Raw genomic sequence first — 6339 nt, 5'->3', positions numbered from 1 at the left:
ATGGCCTCGGAACACGGAGACCGAAAGGTTGAGCGTGAATCATATAGTAGATATGATCAACATAATGATGTTCACCATTGAAACTACTCCATCTCACGTGATGATCGGACATGGTTTAGTTGATTTGGATCACGTGATCACTTAGAGGATTAGAGGGATGTCTTTCTAAGTGGGAGTTCTTAAGTAATTTGATTAATTGAACTTAAATTTATCATGAACTTAGTACCTGATAGTATCTTGCTTGTCTATGTTGATTGTAGATAGATGGCCCGTGCTCTTGTTCCGTTGAATTTTAATGCGTTCCTTGAGAAAGCAAAGTTGAAAGATGATGGTAGCAATTATACGGACTGGGTCCGTAACTTGAGGATTATCCTCATTGCTGCACAGAAGAATTACGTCCTGGAAGCATCGGTGGGTGCCAGGCCTGCTGCAGGAGCAACACCAGATGTTATGAACGTCTAGCAAAGCAAAGCTGGTGACTACTCGATAGTTCAGTGTGCCATGCTTTACGGCTTAGAACCGGGTCTTCAACAACGTTTTGAACGTCATGGAGCATATGAGATGTTCCAGGATTTGAAATTAATATTTCAAGCAAATCCCCGGATTGAGAGATATGAAGTCTCCAATAAGTTCTATAGCTGCAAGATGGAGGAGAATTGTTCTGTCAGTGAGCATATACTCAAGATGTCTGGGTATAATAATCACTTGATTCAACCGGGAGTTAATCTTCCGGATGTGTCGGGGATATACCCTGTGGTATGACCCGGCTGGAATCATGACCTGGTCGGGCTTGGCGACTCACTAGAGACCTGGCTGGAGCTTGGCGACTCACTGGCGATCCGCCCAGACATGGCGGTTTACATGTAACCCGTCAGGACATTGTGACTCACTGGAGACCCGGTGGGCAGACAGACGGATGACAAGGCCCAAGGCCGAGCGGGCCGGCTTATATTCTGGTGGGCCGGCTTAAGAGGAAGGGGATGACGAATATTTCCTTTACGAGTAAGCAAGACCCGGACTTGTATTCAACTTGTGAGAAAGGATAGACTAGTCCTAGTCCTACTAGGACTCCACATGTAACCCACCCCTTCAACATATATAAGGAGGGGCAGGGCTCCCAAAGAGGGACAAAAAATAATCTCTAGGGCTAGACACAAAGAGCCGGGTTACCGGCGACTCCCTCATGATCATAATGAAACCTAGCCACAAACATCATGTAAGGTTATTACCGGATGATGTTTCCCGGGACCCGAAGCTGTCTAAACCCTTGTCTTGTGTTGCGTCTCTCAATTCCGCTCAACCTCTCTCAAGCTACCACATAGATACGTTGGCCTCGCGACTAAGTCCTCACACTAAGGACATCTGTCGTGACAATTCTACGACAGTTCGCGCCCACCGTGGGGCTTTCGCACGGTGGTGTTAAGTTTTTAGAGGGATTACTTCGAAGAATCGAGAAGCTCACAATTCGTTGGATGGAGAAGAGCCGGCAAATTCATTAAGTTATGATCATGGTCATGATTAACTTTGGAGCGGAAGATACGAGTTGTGAGACAAGAAATTAGGGTTGCTGTACGTGCCGCCGCATCATGCGTTCCATTGAGTCCAGGACAAGGATTGCTGCACGGGTGATTTACCTATGGTGTTGCACGTAATCGAGACAGACAAAAGTTTGGAGCCGATTGATCGGCTGGCTGCTGCCTTCGCGTCCTATATGCAGCACTGGAGTTAGATCTCGTCCGGCAGCGTGCAAGTCATCCGAGGCTGCAGTCTAATCCACCAAGTTGTCACCACTATTACTTTAGGGCAAGGGAATAAGGCTGGTCATAATGGAAGTATCATAACTAGATCATGCATGCCAACTAGACAATTTAAATGATGTTGCATAGAATTAAATGAAAAAGAGAAGGTTGAGTATATCATATTATGATACCGTATCATAATAAATGCTACATTACTATGTGTCATGCATGGTAATAAATAAAGTCATCTATGATACTACTATATGATACTATGCATTAAAGAGGTAGTATTATACACTAGTATCATATGCATGATACTAACTTATGATACTACCCATTACAAGCAGCTTAAAAAAACAAGCATCATTGCGTGTCACGGACAGTCAACGAGATGAAATCAGAGTTGGCCTCGACTCGGAAGTAGGGATGGACGCGGGCTCCGCCACTGCAGCCTCGCCTCACGTGCATCTCTCTGCCGCCGTGCCAGGCCTCTACTGCCCCGACTCCGAGCCGCGCTCTCCGCCACAGCGTGAACCGCCTCGCCGGACTGCCTCTGCCGCAGGTTTTCCTCTGTGACCAGGTCATCGATCAGCTTATGGTTTGGCTTGGCTCGTGTATCAAGGTGTGTGGGTCTCGAAGAAACAATGACCCACTATACTATTGCTACCACTACTTCACGTCAATTGATCCAAGCAGTAGTACTTCTCATGTGAAGACAAGTTTAGGATTAGTTGAGTTTGATAACTATTGCTTACGTGGAGGGTTGAAGACCAGGGCTAGATGAGCGCTGGATTGGATTTGTTTTTCTTTAATTGCTACATCCAGCCAAAGCATATTACCAGCGGTTGAAAATTACTACGAACAGCAACTGGAAGGACTGGTCTCCGCCTCGGTCTTTGTTTTCGAGCCGGTTGCAAATCACCTAGCCGTGGCCTCCGACCCGCTGCTACGACCCGGCACCGCTGCTGGATTCGCCTCCACTGCTTTGGCCGTAGCCGCCCGCCTGCCGCAGTGGCGATCTTGTTTACGGCTGATCAAGCCTCACCTGACCCGGCTTCCCATCTACTACTGGGCCACCCGGTTTGCCTCGGCCGTCAACCCGCCAGTAACGCCTTTGCTGCTGTACTCCGGCGCCGGTTCGTTTCTGCCATCCGAGCCGCCGTTTCTACGACCCGGACTCTGCACGGTTTCTGTTACGACCCGGACTCTCTCGTCCACGCAAACTTACCGCTGCGGCCTCAAGCTGGACTCGCTTCTGTTGTGAGCCGCTTGCCGTCTCACTTCGAGTCGCCGCCCACGGTCACCATCGCGGTGCTCGCTTCGTCCATGCTATCCGCTGCAGCAACCCGCAACCGTGTCCAGCCGCCTCGCCGCTTCAAATCAGCCCCGCCCTTGGGCGGGTGATCACCTACTGCGCTGCGCCCTCGCCCGTCGGTGCTGCGAGGTGCCGGATTGTTTGCGTGATGAGGTTCTCTTTCGGGCAAGACACTGACATGGCAGAGCTGCTTACAGATCCTCTGCTCAGAGAAAAGGAGGAGAAAAACTGCTACGTGCATGGATTATGCGGCCAGAGTGTTAATCACATGCATATACTATCTACTTTCAATGCACTTCTAGTACCTCACACACGGTTCAATTTCCAACTGAGAATGCTGGTCGTTACATCCAATGGGACAGTGTCAGTAAAGGATCAGATTATCCAGCGATGCATGGCATGGTTCCCTAGGTAAAACAGAGGAGGTCAGAGGAGACGCACTGATCTAGATTATCCAGCGCTGGTGTCCGCGTTCGCCCGACAAAACATCATGTGCTATTTTTTCTAAGTATGTTATCCGTGCATATGTTATTTAAGAACAATTACTCTGGTCTGTGATATTTTTTGCATGACCATTATTCATTACAAGGGTGTCGTAAAGGAGTGTGCGCTAATATTATTTTTGCACTAGCACGTTTGTGCCATGCTGCTCGACGGATATGTGCACAAGTCGCCGCCCCCGCTACATCAACACCCGCAACTGACTCATCGTCCGCGCCCGCGGCCAACTCACCCGTCCGCACCGGCTTACAGTACCGCGGCCGACTCTCTCGTCCGCACTGGCTTACAACACCGCGGCCGATTCATCTGTTGTCGGGGGGAATCCGGTGACATCCCTCTAAGTATATTTTTTGGCATATATTTATTTTTGTCAAAGAACAATTACTTTGGTTGGTATATTTTTATGTGCAGCAAAGGTGGTGCTGTGTTGTGTCTATGAAGTATACGTCAGCATCATCATGCAGCAGCGTCTGCGCCCGCTCACTGATGGAACATGTGTGCGCAAGTCGCCGCCCGTGCAGCTTAATCTACATCAACCTGCCGGAGCCGCGCTGAGCCGCCCTTGCCGCTTTGAGCCGCCGGGGTTATATTAAGTTGCCGGCCTACCTGAGCCGCCGGAGCTATATTGATCCGCTGGTCTGCCTGAGCCACCTCTGTCGCGATAAACGGATCATCCGTCGTCCAAACAAATTAGGTGATATCCATCCAAGTTTGATTTATTAGCACATGTTGTTATTGTCAAAGAACAAGTTTATCTTTGCCTTGGTCTGCAATATTGTTTATGCAGGGCAATTATTTATAACAAAAAGTGATATTATACCGCGGAGATGGAGGCACACCAACATCTTTTGGCCCAGGTGGTCGTCGCTATTCAACGAACAACCGCACCGGCTTAAAGCGTTGTGGCTGTCTCTCGCGACCGCACCGGTTTACAACGCCGCGGCCGACTCTCCCGTCCACACAGGTTTAAAACGCCGCGGCCGAAAAATCTGTCAGCACCCCCGGCCGACTCGGCCGCGATTGTTTTCAGTTTCACCATGGTGATCATCAACTCCACGGTGGCTGACCTGACGCATCAGGTGAAATCCATCCAGCATATTTTTATAAATTATATATTGCTTTCTTTAAAAGAACAATTACTCTGGTTTGCAAGTTGTCCCATGCAGGATTCAAACCGGTCTATATCACGGTTAATTATGAAGAATCTCAAGTCAACTCCTCAAATCGCCTTGAGATTCGGAGGCTACGATGACATGACTTAGCAAATATCGTGAGATTTAAGACCCCGGGTCATTGGAGGGAAGATAACCCGGTCCTAGAGGCTACCGCCATATTGATAAAAATTTGAAGGCCGTCAGAAAATTTCCGTCTCACAATGATGCTTTGGTTTACAATCCAGCTCAAGGGACCAACGAGAGTTTGTTGCACATCACAACTCAAACATAGGCACCCGACGAGCACAACTCAGAAATATATCACTTGGGGGCTTCCGGCTTATTGGGCTAAGCTATGATTACCCTTTGATCCGGCTCATAGCCACATTTATGGTCACTTGGGGGCTTCCTGTTCAAACATAGGTCGTATTCGAACCAAAGAGAACATAGCTGTCGTAACCCTTTTGATCGGCGCAAAGCCAAACTCACTAGGGGGCTTCTTGATCGTATCTGAATCATAGCTTAACCCCTTTTGGGTCCGACTTGGATCGTATTCGAATCAGGGTCGTTAAAAATCTCTCAAGGTCATTTGGGGGCTTCCTATTCAAACATAGGTCGTATTCGAACCAAAGAGAACATAGCTGTCGGTACCCTCTTGATCGGCGCAACGCCAAAGCCACTGGGGGCTACATGATCGTATTCGAATCCTAGCTTAAACACTTTGGAACGGTTTATTGACCGTATTTGAATCAGAAACCTCGATTTTTATTTGGTTTAAGTTTTTGCAAACAATCTTTTGGGTTTTGATACTTTTTGCTCATATCTGAAGCATATAAGTGTGGTTTTGTTTAAACCCGGCTTGGCTTTGGACGATAAGTCGCCAGCATGTGACAATCATCATATATTTGGAAGTATTGGCTTCTAAGGATTGGGTTATTACCCTTACTGAACAGGTCATGTAAACCGACAGTAGAAATTCAATATCACATTGGTTATATGTGGGATATTATGACCCGCCTTGCGGCAAACCGCCAAGGGATCTTGTGATTTACTTGTGTGCAGGATAAAGACTACATTTGGGTGGTTACCCGCCCTGGCTTTAGACGTTAAGTCGCCAGGGCATATGTTGTTTAAACTCTATGCAGGATTTGCAGAGCTATGACTTACATAAATGATTAAGTTCCAACCCATTGTCAAAAATTGAAATTGGTGTCTCAAAAGGGTTATTGATTCTTGATTTTCTCAAAAGGCTGTAAGCCGCCGGGTTATAAGAATTCCGGTTTACAATGGAGGCGTATTAAATCGTCATCGGCCAAGAGCCGCCAGGTCATTCAAATCATTAATAGCCAACATGGCTGGATTTTTATTATGGTTATCAATAACCAATATTACGATTGAGGTTTTCAAAGTCGCTTCAGTGCAATGGATATTATTTTATCAATGAATATAATTTATTCTACAATGGAAGGAATAGTCCCGAGTCGCTGCAGGCTTACGACCCGACACTTGGGGGCTACATTATTCAAGTTGAGGTCACATCAAATATGCAAGTCCCATGTCACTGCCAGCATGCACCATGGCACTTGGGGGCTAATGCAAAGACAATTTTACTGGCCTTATTGAAGACCCG

Source organism: Triticum urartu, chromosome 3A (genome assembly GCF_056163025.1).
Source record: "Triticum urartu cultivar PI428250 chromosome 3A, HENAU_Tu73, whole genome shotgun sequence".
In the NCBI taxonomy this organism is placed as follows: domain Eukaryota; kingdom Viridiplantae; phylum Streptophyta; class Magnoliopsida; order Poales; family Poaceae; genus Triticum; species Triticum urartu.
Note: the sequence above shows the minus strand (reverse complement) of the source record.